The following is a 13,895-nucleotide window of genomic DNA, read 5'->3' on the forward strand; positions in this document are numbered from 1 at the left end:
TGTTCCTATTTAAAATATAGGGTGTACAAACACCAAAATAAGGACTATTATGGATGAGGGGTGATGGTGCTGGGAAAGAGGTGCAGGGTCAGAGGTGGAACTAGCGGCGGTGCTAGGGGGCACCAGCCAAAATCTTGCCTAGGGCATCATATTGGTTAGGGCCGGCTCTGGTTGCCGCAATTCACGTGCACACCATATTTGCACCTGTGATGCATACACATTGCATTGCCTAGTTGTGGGTGCAAATCAGTGCAGCTAGACGCAGCTAGTCATTGCATGTGAATAAGCATCACGGCAACAATGAGCCTGGCTACATCTGTAAGTGAAACTTTGGATTAATCTCTTTAGAATTTAAATATTATTGTATTCATTTATAAAATACAAATAAAACTACAGAAATGCTTAAATACTGCAGAAACGAAACTGCAGAAACACTTAACAATCCAAATTAGCGGTAAAGTAATTGTTAATAAAAGATAAAATATAAAGTTACTTTGCTTTAGGGAAATAGGATGTTAATGCTTTCCACTTGTACAGTGTCTCATTGGTCTCTCTTTAGGGGAACCAGCAGTAGTCCCTCATCATTGCAGGGTCCCAGCGTCCTTGGTAGCGTTGCTCCACTCTCATCATTTCTTGCTGACAATGTTCCCCCTGTTCATCACTTACACTACCCAGGTTGTCATGGAATGTAAAAAGTAAAATTTTACTACCCATATTCTTTTAGTTGTCCAATAGTTAATTCACGATGGGCACGTAGTTGGCCTCTTTTCTGTTCCCTGAGAATCTACGTACAGTAGACTGCACGTAGTTGGCCTCTTTTCTGTTCCCTGACAATCTACGTACAGTAGACTTGAAGGAGGATAAAGCAGCAGACTTTAATTAGCATTACATTTTTTACCTGTAACAGTTTCCTTATTGGGGGGGTCAACAAATATGCCTTCTTTTAGCTTTGCTTTGCATAACTTCGGAATCTTTTCCTTTAAATAACTGAAAGTCTGGAGTTCTTTATCCATAGCTTTCACAAAAGTCTTCATTAGGCCCAACTTGATGTGATTTGAGTTAAATGATTTTATGTAGCTCAACCAATTAAGTGTACTTGATGTTTTTCTCTCCCTCAACTTAGGTTTCTCTCTCTCTTCTGTCATAAAGTGATATTTAGTGTCACTGCTGTCCCATAAACACAGAAAACAATAGTACCTTGCAATCCCAAATGCAGCAATAAAATAGTGAGTGTGTTCCTGCACTAGAAAAAGATGGAGTATAGGTAATAGATACCAATGTTCGTTTAATTTGTGGGGGGCCTTATTCTGACTGGATCGCTGCAGTGATCGCAGTCTGGAGCTCTTTGGGGAGTGTGCGCGTGCCGCAGGTGTACTGCACGTGTGCACCAGGGAGGCCCAGTGAGATGCTAAAAGCATCTCAGGGCTGCGATCGCCCCTGCCTGATTGACAGGCAGAGGGGGTCGCAGCACAGGCGGTGGCATGCCAATGGCATTAGAACGCCATTGGTGGGGCATGGTCCGGACAATGCAGTTGTGTCCGGACCATTGCAGGGACGGGCCGTGGTGGCTATGTGACATTAAACGCAACTGCTGCGACCCGGGATGTGGCAGGTAGCCATCTGACAGCACAGCTAGACTGCGCAGGCAGGGAGCTACTTGGTGGGTGCAAAATCTGGGTGGGGCAGGGCCTGACATGCGGGGTGGACTAGCCCTGTGCTGGGAATCCCCCCGCATGGGTGATTTAGCACATCTACGATAAATTTAGCACATCTACGATCAGATCTGAATCACCCCCTAAATTGACTTACTCGCTATCTATATACAAAGAAGAAGAAAGAAATAACATTTTCTGGTGCACTCATTAGGATTTTTTTTAGATTGAGAAAATTAAAATACAATGTTTATTAGCACTTTTAAAATACAAATCCCCTAAAAGACGTACAACAATTATATGCAAATTCATAGATAATTTTATGTCCAAATCATATATATCCTAATTCAATCCAATAATGGATAATTTGCAGCGAGAACATGTATTTTGTCCTACTAAGAACTGAACCACAATGCACTCTTGTTGTTAAGCTGTTAGAGTACAGTTATGTTCAACAGGATCCTGTATTGGTCCATGTGTTTACTCAATTTATACCCACAAAAAGTACAAAAATATATAGCAATAGTGGGGAGTAATTTTTTAACTCATACTAAATTGGTATATTTGTCTCCATCCTCTGAGACAATCCATTATTACAATTAATAACCTTGGTAGTGCTAAAAAAAATTTGGTCAAAATTTAAACCAAATATTTGAGGAAAAAAGGGTTAGATAGAAGTGAATCTGCTTTCAACATTAGATTGGATTATTCCATTGACCCCGAACCTACTACATCGGGTATTCCATGGGGTCTCCCTCCAGGTACTGACCAAGCACTACACTTTATAGCTTCCAAGATCGAACAAGATTGGGCAAATTCAGTGTGGCTTGATAGTAGATTGTACTAATACTCTTGCTGAAACGTTGATGAGAGTTCACAGAAAAATAAATAGAGGGAAGTAGGTAGGTAACTGTGTAGTTAGGAAGAATGAAGAAAAAACAAGATGAATCTGCTTTTGGTGTTAGGCAGTAGAATAACCATGTCAGTTGGAAAACTACCACAGGGATGGGGCTATATTTACTGGATCACCAATGAGAGCCAATGAAATGTAGAATGAGATTTTGAGATTGCTAGTATAAAGTTATTTTTCAAGACATAACAATGATACAAAATATCCAGCAAAAGACAAGAAAAAGGTGATAATAATGATGTGCCACAATGTCAGGTTAAAGAAACCAGCAAAAATACATTCAACAGTACAAATTGCAGTAACACTGTTCTATTCCTTTTGCGTAGCAGTGTCACTTTAAGGAGTAAATAGAAAACACCCATACATAAATGAGCTTATTAATTTTGAGCAAAACTTGTGATTACCCTTATTTCAATCACAGTTTAAGCACATGCTGCCTAGATATTCATATCGCATCCAGTGAAACTTAACAGCAGTGCAATTACTGTACCTTTAAATTACAAAAAAGATTCCCACCAGCAACACAACCATACTAAACTTTCATAAGTTTCCTTCATGTCCACTGCATAGGCCAAAGGCACTGAAAGGATACAGTATGTTACCATTATGGAGAAACATTGCTTCTAGACTACTCTTTGAGGAATCAATAAACAGTTGCAACTCACTAGCACTGTGCTGAACACCAAACTAAACCATTAAACCATTAACATAAGTACACACACACATTTCATTTTTTTTTTTCAAAAAATGTGGCCAAAGAAAAGTCTCTTGTTTTAAAACTTTAAATTGTCAGGATGCTTTACATACCCAGGAATATTAGCAGCTGTCATAACTTTGTATATACTGTACTTACTAAAAGTGCAACAAAAATTTCTCCTGAAGATACAAAATAACGAACACAAGAAATTAATACCACTGATTTAAAATGGAGAAATGCAAACAAAATCACGACTTGCACTGGTCACTGCCATTGGTGTGAGTGCCATATATCTCCTTGTGGTGATCAGCATTAGTCAGATTGCTGGGACACAGAGAAGGATGCTCTGTCATGAAGCAGCTCACTGTGTGAACACCCTTCGGTTACTGATGGTCATGGTACAGTCCGAGAAGCTTCCTGCTTACTTCCCTCTCTTCTGCACCAGGAGCTGAGACAGGAGCCAGCAAGCAACATGGCACCCAGTGCCAGGCCCGCCATCAAGGGGAGGATGGTGGGTACTCAAGTCCTGGGCCTGGACTGAGAGGGGGCCCGGGTGGTTGTAGTGAGGATCAGGGGGTCAGGTCAGCTGCCTCAAGTGCTTATTAAATAGCTACCTCACTGTATAGGTGTCTGCACTATTGCATTATTATTAATCTTTTAGTACTTCACACCTTTGAGAGACTCACTGTACCTAAATCATGTACCTTTGTGGATCGACAATGTGTGACATGCTTACTAACTAATAACGTTTTTGAGTGCAAAATCATAACCATTAAAAAGCTTCCTGTTATTTTTTGGTGTCTGCACTATTGCGTTTCTTCTGTTCTAGTCTATTCACCCTATTATTGGGTTCGAATTAAAGGACTTATTCTGTGTTGGTCCTTAAAATTGAATGAAAAGGATTGCGGGATATATACCAGAACTCTGTTCATTCTATCAAGCAGGTGGTTCTTGGTAGCAGTACATGTATTCATCTTAACAGTGTAAGCACAATTGTACATTTTTTCTACTCTAACTTCCCATAATTTCTGATGGCAGCCCTGCCCAGTGCTAAGAGGAGGGTTTTGCCCTAGGATCATCACATGGAGGATATAGATAAGGAAGAGTATTCTGATGACATGGAGGATGAGGAGTCTGGGTAGGATGGTTACCCCAGAGCACAGACACTTACTGTGATTAAATACTTACATTTTATTTTTATTTTTTTAAATATCTGAAAAACCTAATGTGATATCAAATTTCTATTTTCAAATTTGGATTCTATGTGCAGTACAAACTTACATGGGAACTGACCAATTCTCGCTCTGCAGCCTGCTAACAGTAAGTGCAGGCTAAGATGCAAAATGGCTGTTGAGTAGTGTCATTAGATCTTGTTTGTGCAATAAAACTAATAATTGTAATTAAAAAAAGTTTAAAGACTTGAGTGCTGTGGGAAAGTACACTATGATTAATTATGTTAGGGATTTTAGTAAGTGGGTAGCAACATACAGTAGAAAAATAAGAATTTACTTACCGATAATTCTATTTCTCGTAGTCCGTAGTGGATGCTGGGGACTCCGTAAGGACCAGGGGGATAGCGGCTCCGCAGGAGACAGGGCACAAAAGTAAAAGCTTTAGGATCAGGTGGTGTGCACTGGCTCCTCCCCCTATGACCCTCCTCCAAGCCTCAGTTAGGATACTGTGCCCGGACGAGCGTACACAATAAGGAAGGATTTTGAATCCCGGGTAAGACTCATACCAGCCACACCAATCACACTGTACAACCTGTGATCTGAACCCAGTTAACAGCATGATAACAGCGGAGCCTCTGAAAAGATGGCTCACAACAATAATAACCCGATTTTTGTAACAATAACTATGTACAAGTATTGCAGACAATCCGCACTTGGGATGGGCGCCCAGCATCCACTACGGACTACGAGAAATAGAATTATCGGTAAGTAAATTCTTATTTTCTCTGACGTCCTAAGTGGATGCTAGGGACTCCGTAAGGACCATGGGGATTATACCAAAGCTCCCAAACGGGCGGGAGAGTGCGGATGACTCTGCAGCACCGAATGAGAGAACTCCAGGTCCTCCTCAGCCAGGGTATCAAATTTGTAGAATTTTGCAAACGTGTTTGCCCCTGACCAAGTAGCAGCTCGGCAAAGTTGTAAAGCCGAGACCCCTCGGGCAGCCGCCCAAGATGAGCCCACCTTCCTTGTGGAATGGGCATTTACATATTTTGGCTGTGGCAGGCCTGCCACAGAATGTGCAAGCTGAATTGTACTACACATCCAACTAGCAATCTTCTGCTTAGAAGCAAGAGCACCCAGTTTGTTGGGTGCATACAGGATAACAGCAAGTCAGTTTTCCTGACTCCAGCCGTCCTGGAAACATATATTTTCAGGGCCCTGACAACATCTAGCAACTTGGAGTCCTCCAAGTCCCTAGTAGCCGCAGGTACCACAATAAGCTGGTTCAGGTGAAACGCTGACACCACCTTAGGGAGAAACTGGGGACGAGTCCGCAGCTCTGCCCTGTCCGAATGGACAATCAGATATGGGCTTTTTTGAGACAAAGCCGCCAATTCTGACACTCGCCTGGCCGAGGCCAGGGCCAACAGCATGGTCACTTTCCATGTGAGATATTTCAAATCCACAGATTTGAGCGGTTTAAACCAATGTGATTTGAGGAATCCCAGAACTACGTTGAGATCCCACAGTGCCACTGGAGGCACAAAAGGGGGTTGTATATGCAGTACTCCCTTGACAAACTTCTGGACTTCAGGAACTGAAGCCAATTCTTTCTGGAAGAAAATCGACAGGGCCGAAATTTGAACCTTAATGGACCCCAATTTGAGGCCCATAGACACTCCTGTTTGCAGGAAATGCAGGAATCGACCGAGTTGAAATTCCTCCGTGGGGGCCTTCCTGGCCTCACACCATGCAACATATTTTCGCCAAATGTGGTGATAATGTTGTGCGGTCACCTCCTTCCTGGCTCTGACCAGGGTAGGGATGACCTCTTCCGGAATGCCTTTTTCCCTTAGGATCCGGCATTCAACCGCCATGCCGTCAAACGCAGCCGCGGTAAGACTTGGAACAGACATGATCCTTGCTGAAGCAAGTCCCTTCTTAGTATCTCTTGAAGTTCCGGGTACCAAGTCCTTCTTGGCCAATCCGGAGCCACGAGTATAGTTCTTACTCCTCTCCGTCTTATAATTCTCAGTACCTTGGGTATGAGAGGCAGAGGAGGGAACACATACACCGACTGGTACACCCACGGTGTTACCAGAGCGTCCCTGCTATTGCCTGAGGGTCTCTTGACCTGGCGCAATACCTGTCCAGTTTTTTGTTCAGACGGGACGCCATCATGTCCACCTTTGGTCTTTCCCAACGGTTCACAATCATGTGGAAGACTTCCAGATGAAGTCCCCACTCTCCCGGGTGGAGGTCGTGCCTGCTGAGGAAGTCTGCTTCCCAGTTGTCCACTCCCGCAATGAACACCGCTGACAGTGTTATCACATGATTTTTCGCCCAGCGAAGAATCCTTGCTGCCATTGCCCTCCTGCTTCTTGTGCCGCCCTGTCTGTTTACGTGGGCGACTGCCGTGATGTTGTCCGACTGGATCAGCACCGGTTGACTTTGAAGCAGAGGTCTTCCTAGGCTCAGAGCATTGTAAATTGCCCTTAGCTCCAGTATATTTATGTGGAGAGAAGTCTCCAGACTTGACCACACTCCTTGGAAATTTCTTCCCTGTGTGACTGCTCCCCAGCCTCTCAGGCTGGCATCCGTGGTCACCAGGACCCAGTCCTGAATGCCGAATCTGCTGCCCTCTAGTAGATGAGCACTCTGCAGCCACCACAGAAGAGACACCCTTGTCCTTGGAGACAGGATTATCCGCTGATGCATCTGAAGATGCGATCCGGACCATTCGTCCAGCAGATCCCACTGAAAAATTCTTGCGTGAAATCTGCCGAATGGAATCGCTTCGTAAGAAGCCACCATTTTTCCCAGGACTCTTGTGCATTGATGCACTGACACTTGTCCTGGTTCTAGGAGGTTCCTAACTAGCTCGGATAACTCCCTGGCTTTCTCCTCCGGGAGAAACACCTTTTTCTGGACTGTGTCCAGAATCATCCCTAGGAACAGCAGACGTGTCGTCGGAATCAGCTGCGATTTTGGAATATTTAGAATCCACCCGTGCTGTCGTAGAACTACTTGAGATAGTGCTACTCCGACCTCCAACTGTTCTCTGGACCTTGCCCTTATCAGGAGATCGTCCAAGTAAGGGATAATTAAGACGCCTTTTCTTTGAAGAAGAATCATCATTTCGGCCATTACCTTGGTAAAGACCCGGGGTGCCGTGGACAATCCAAACGGCAGCGTCTGAAACTGATAGTGACAGTTCTGTACCACGAACCTGAGGTACCCTTGGTGAGAAGGGCAAATTGGGACATGGAGGTAAGCATCCTTGATGTCCAGGGACACCATATAGTCCCCTTCTTCCTGGTTCGCTATCACTGCTCTGAGTGACTCCATCTTGATTTGAACCTTTGTATGTAAGTGTTCAAAGATTTCAGATTTAGAATAGGTCTCACCGAGCCGTCTGGCTTCAGTACCACAAATAGTGTGGAATAATACCCCTTTCCTTGTTGTAGGAGGGGTACTTTGATTATCACCTGCTGGGAATACAGCTTGTGAATTGTTTCCAATACTGCCTCCCTGTCGGAGGGAGACGTTAGTAAAGCAGACTTCAGGAACCTGCGAGGGGGAGACGTCTCGAACTTCCAATCTGTACCCCTGGGATACTACTTGTAGGATCCAGGGGTCCACTTGCGAGTGAGCCCACTGCGCGCTGAAACTCTTGAGATGACCCCCCACCGCACCTGAGTCCGCTTGTACGGCCCCAGCGTCATGCTGAGGACTTGGCAGAAGCGGTGGAGGGCTTCTGTTCCTGGGAAGGAGCTGCCTGCTGCAGTCTTCTTCCCTTTCCTCTACCCCTGGGCAGATATGACTGGCCTTTTGCCCGCTTGCCCTTATGGGGACGAAAGGACTGAGGCTGAAAAGACGGTGTCTTTTTTCTGCTGAGATGTGACTTGGGGTAAAAAAGGTGGATTTTCCAGCTGTTGCCGTGGCCACCAGGTCCGATGGACCGACCCCAAATAACTCCTCCCCTTTATACGGCAATACTTCCATGTGCCGTTTGGAATCTGCATCACCTGACCACTGTCGTGTCCATAAACATCTTCTGGCAGACATGGACATCGCACTTACTCTTGATGCCAGAGTGCAAATATCCCTCTGTGCATCTCGCATATATAGAAATGCATCTTTTAAATGCTCTAGAGTCAATAAAATACTGTCCCTGTCAAGGGTATCAATATTTTCAGTCAGGGAATCCGACCAAGCCACCCCAGCGCTGCACATCCAGGCTGAGGCGATCGCTGGTCGCAGTATAACACCAGTATGTGTGTATATACTTTTTAGGATATTTTCCAGCCTCCTATCAGCTGGCTCCTTGAGGGCGGCCGTATCTGGAGACGGTAACGCCACTTGTTTTGATAAGCGTGTGAGCGCCTTATCCACCCTAGGGGGTGTTTCCCAACGCGCCCTAACTTCTGGCGGGAAAGGGTATAACGCCAATAATTTTCTATCGGGGGAAACCCACGCATCATCACACACTTCATTTAATTTATCTGATTCAGGAAAAACTACAGGTAGTTTTTTCACACCCACATAATACCCTTTTTTGTGGTACTTGTAGTATCAGAAATATGTAACACCTCCTTCATTGCCCTTAACATGTAACGTGTGGCCCTAATGGAAAATACGTTTGTTTCTTCACCGTCGACACTGGAGTCAGTGTCCGTGTCTGTGTCTGTGTCGACCGACTGAGGTAATGGGCGTTTTAAAGCCCCTGATGGTGTTTGAGACGCCTGGACAGGTACTAATTGGTTTGCCAGCCGTCTCATGTCGTCAACCGACCTTGCAGCGTGTTGACATTATCACGTAATTCCCTAAATAAGCCATCCATTCCGGTGTCGACTCCCTAGAGAGTGACATCACCATTACAGGCAATTGCTCCGCCTCCTCACCAACATCGTCCTCATACATGTCGACACACACGTACCGACACACAGCACACACACAGGGAATGCTCTGATAGAGGACAGGACCCCACTAGCCCTTTGGGGAGACAGAGGGAGAGTTTGCCAGCACACACCAAAACGCTATAATTATACAGGGACAACCTTATATAAGTGTTTTCCCTTATAGCATCTTAATATATTATAATATCGCCACACAAAATGCCCCCCCTCTCTGTTTTAACCCTGTTTCTGTAGTGCAGTGCAGGGGAGAGCCTGGGAGCCTTCCTAGCAGCGGAGCTGTGTAGGAAAATGGCGCTGTGTGCTGAGGAGAATAGGCCCCGCCCCCTTTTCGGCGGGCTTCTTCTCCCGTTTTTCTGACAACCTGGCAGGGGTTAAATACATCCATATAGCCCCAGAGGCTATATGTGATGTATTTTTAGCCAGCATAGGTACTTTCATTGCTGCCCAGGGCGCCCCCCCCAGCGCCCTGCACCCTCAGTGACCGTTGGTGTGAAGTGTGCTGAGAGCAATGGCGCACAGCTGCCGTGCTGTGCGCTACCTTAAGAAGACTGGGAAGTCTTCAGCCGCCGATTTCTGGACCTCTTCTCTCTTCAGCATCTGCAAGGGGGTCGGCGGCGCGGCTCCGGTGACCCATCCAGGCTGTACCTGTGATCGTCCCTCTGGAGCTAGTGTCCAGTAGCCTAAGATGCCAATCCATCCTGCACGCAGGTGAGTTCACTTCTTCTCCCCTAAGTCCCTCGTTGCAGTGAGCCTGTTGCCAGCAGGACTCACTGAAAATAAAAAACCTAACAAAACTTTTACTCTAAGCAGCTCTTTAGGAGAGCCACCTAGATTGCACCCTTCTCGGCCGGGCACAAAAACCTAACTGAGGCTTGGAGGAGGGTCATAGGGGGAGGAGCCAGTGCACACCACCTGATCCTAAAGCTTTTACTTTTGTGCCCTGTCTCCTGCGGAGCCGCTATCCCCCTGGTCCTTACGGAGTCCCCAGCATCCACTTAGGACGTCAGAGAAACATATTTTAGGTGATAGACAAGGAGAAGGCTTTGTAAGTAAAGGTGATAAATTCTGAAAGACTTGGTGAGTTGATACAGTGATTTGCAAAGTTTTGTAAGAGGGTTTTGATGTCATCTCGAGCAAGAAAAGGGTATATTCTGACAATATTATGAAGGTGGAGGTGGCGGGCTGGAATAAACAATGAATGTGAGCAGGCCCGGCGCTACCCGCTCAGCGAAGGGATGCAGTGCAGGGAGGCGCTGGGACAGAGAGGCGCTCCCCCTGCTCTGAATCCCTTCACTGCTGCGCCGTCCTGTCCCCCTGCTGCTGCTGTGACTGTCACGGTATGACAGTCACTGGCAGCAGCGCCTGCTGAATGAAAAACCTCCTGCCTCCCCTCCCCGTGTGACAGCGGCTGAGTACGGGACAGAAGGGGGCGGAGCTAAACGGGCGAAAGGGGCGGGGCTAAACGGAATAGAAGGGGCGGAGCTACACTGATCAGGCTGCAGTACAGAGGGAGACTGGCTTAGGTAAGTGGTGTGTGTGTGTGTGTGTGTGTGTGTGTGTGTGTGTGTGTGTGTGTGCATATGGTGGGTGGGTGTGTATGTGTGTGTATATATGTGTGAATTGTGTGTGTGAGGTATGTCTGCGTACGCGCACTTTATGGATGCTAGTATTGGGGGGGCATTACGTATAATGACGCTACTACTGGGGGAGGCCATTACATGCAAGGACGATACTACTACTGGGGGGGCATTACGTATAAGGACGCTACTACTACAGGGGGGCATTACGTGAAACTACGCTACTACTGGGGTGGCCATTATTTATAAGGACGATACTACTACTAGGGGGGAATTACGTATAAGGATGTTACTACTACTGTGGGTGCACTACGTATAAGGATGCTACTACTACAGGGGGGGCTTTACACGTAACGACGCTACTACTACTGGGAGGGTGCATTACGTATAAGGACGCTACTACAGGGGGGGCATTACGCGTAACAACGCTACTACTGCTGGGGGGGGCATTACTTATAAGGACGCTACTACTACTACGGGGGAATTACATATAAGGAGGCTTCTACTGGGGGTGCATTATGTATAAGGACGCTACTACTACTGTGGGGCATTACGTATATGGACGATACTACAATTAGGGGGAATTACGTATAAGGACGCTTTTACTACTGGGGGTGCACTACGTATAAGGACGCTACTACTGCTGGGGGGGGCATTACGTATAAGAACGCTACTACTACTTGGGGGCATTATATATAAGGACGCTACTATTACTGGGGGTGCACTACGTATAAGGACGCTTCTACTACTGGGGGGGGCATTACGTATATAAGGACGCGTCTACTACTGGGGGTGCACTACGTATAAGGATGTTACTACTACTCTGGGTGCATTATGTATAAGGATGCTACTACTACTGGGGGGGCACTACGTAGAAGGATGCTACTACTACTGGGGGCATTATGTATAAGGATGCTACTACTACTGTGAGTGCATTATGTATAAGGGTGCTACTACTACTGGGGTGCATTACATATAAGGACGCTACTACTACGGGTGGGGCAATACGTATAAGATTAATAAGATTGTGCTACATTGTGGCGTAATTTTAAATGGGGGTACTATTGTGTGGCCATGCCCCTTACTTGTGAGACCACACCCCTTTTCCCGGCGCACGCCAACGGAATATGGGAGGGCGCAATTTTATAGTTTGCAGGGGGGCGCCGAACACCCTAGCACCGGCCCTGAATGTGAGGAAAAAAGCAAAGGGCCAATCATGAGTTATACTAAGGCAGCAGATTAGAGAGACTGAATAAATAATGGTGTTATGGATGGTAAGGAAAACTTAAGTGGAGGTGACTCTGGGAGAAGGGAAGAAAATAAGCTCTGTTTTGTATGTGTTGGGTTTTGATAGCATTGGGTCATCATTGTGGAGATAACAAGGAGACCATTAGTAGTATACCAGAGGTATAGACACTAAAGTTGAGGTTAGATGGGTAAGAAGTTAACTGTGAAAGAACTATGTCATTACAGCCAGAGAAATGTTCTGATTTATTCTAATAAAAATAGTTTTCATGGGTAGGGTGTTATCTCAATATTTTTGTTTTTTTGCAAGGAACAATTGATGCATGTGTATAACATATTGCTTACATAAATGCATACAATGAAATTAAACTCAATGAAATATGGTGCTGCTGTGACCTTCACAATACAATTCACATTGACAATTTTTGTATAAAAAGTTTTTTAGTTTAGATATGTTCAAACATTTTTTTAGTTAAACATAGTCACTATATTTTGTGTATACTGCCAAATGTACTGTAGTAAATGAAGTAGGGAAGAAAATGCGCTGGCATCCTTATATAAATTAGAGATAAGAAATTTCTTGTTGCAGCACTGGATGAGAGGAGTTAAAAATCTAATATCAACACCAGCAGTAATAATAAGATAACAAGATATAAAGCAAAGTATTAATTCATTTCCCAGGAGTGGAGAGGGAGCAATAAACTATTAGAACATTGGAATCAGCACAATCATGATAGTATAGATGATATTATGTGGTTTCTATACAGGACCAGATGAGTCACTACAACAATTCCTATATGTTGGTAAACATCAGTCACACTATATGTATCTGTATAGCAGTGTCAGATTCTTCCAAGTGTCAAGCGATGTAAAAAAGATACTATCCTGTCAGCTATTCAGAAATCTGTAAGTTTTTCCTTTGGTGCTCCTTCCTTTAATCATTTAAAAAAAATCAATAAAAACTATTGATTAATATAAGAGTAGAATTTGGTGTTAGACAGTGGATCACTCTGCTGTCTGTCTCTGTTCCCAGCACTAGAGGCAGCTTCCCTGCTCTACTGCTTTCCCTCCTAGTGTCAGCTCAGTGCAGGAGGAGGTGCTTAGTGCACAGTCTGAGAGAGTTCTTCCTGGGAGAGATAACTGCACTGACGTGCAGCTTCTGCTCTCCTTAGTGTGTGACCTTGTCTACCCAGCAGCCGCACCCTGTGTGTATGCAGCCACATCCTGTGTCTACTAAGACGTTGTATTGCCATTGTACTGCTTCACATGTATACTGTGAGTTCCTGCTACTGCAGAACATCCTATATATACTACAAGCTGTTATCTCTGTTATCTTAATAAACCAATCATTCTGGTTAAGTGCTGTTGTGTGGACTAACATCCCTATCTGATACCACAACACTCTGTTAACAGGTTTTGGGCCCAGGACCCCAAGTTGGAAAGACATTTTAAAACAGAGGTACATAAGAAATAAAAGTGCAGCTGATTAAAGAAGGAGTACTTTTATTAAATATAGAGAAAAATGTACAGTACAGGGAACAGCATGAACTTTACAAAGCTAAAAGGCTCAGAGATTTACACAATGTGGAAATCCGCCATGGAGATGCAGCTTAAGCGAGAAAAGCTGTGGAGAGTCACAATTGAGGCAGGAGCGAACCCAAACCCAGTTGAAGTGGATAGAGCCATTGGGATGATAGGCTTGGCCATGGAAGAACACGTC

The sequence above is a fragment of the Pseudophryne corroboree genome, chromosome 1, assembly GCF_028390025.1.
Source record: "Pseudophryne corroboree isolate aPseCor3 chromosome 1, aPseCor3.hap2, whole genome shotgun sequence".
Taxonomy (NCBI): domain Eukaryota; kingdom Metazoa; phylum Chordata; class Amphibia; order Anura; family Myobatrachidae; genus Pseudophryne; species Pseudophryne corroboree.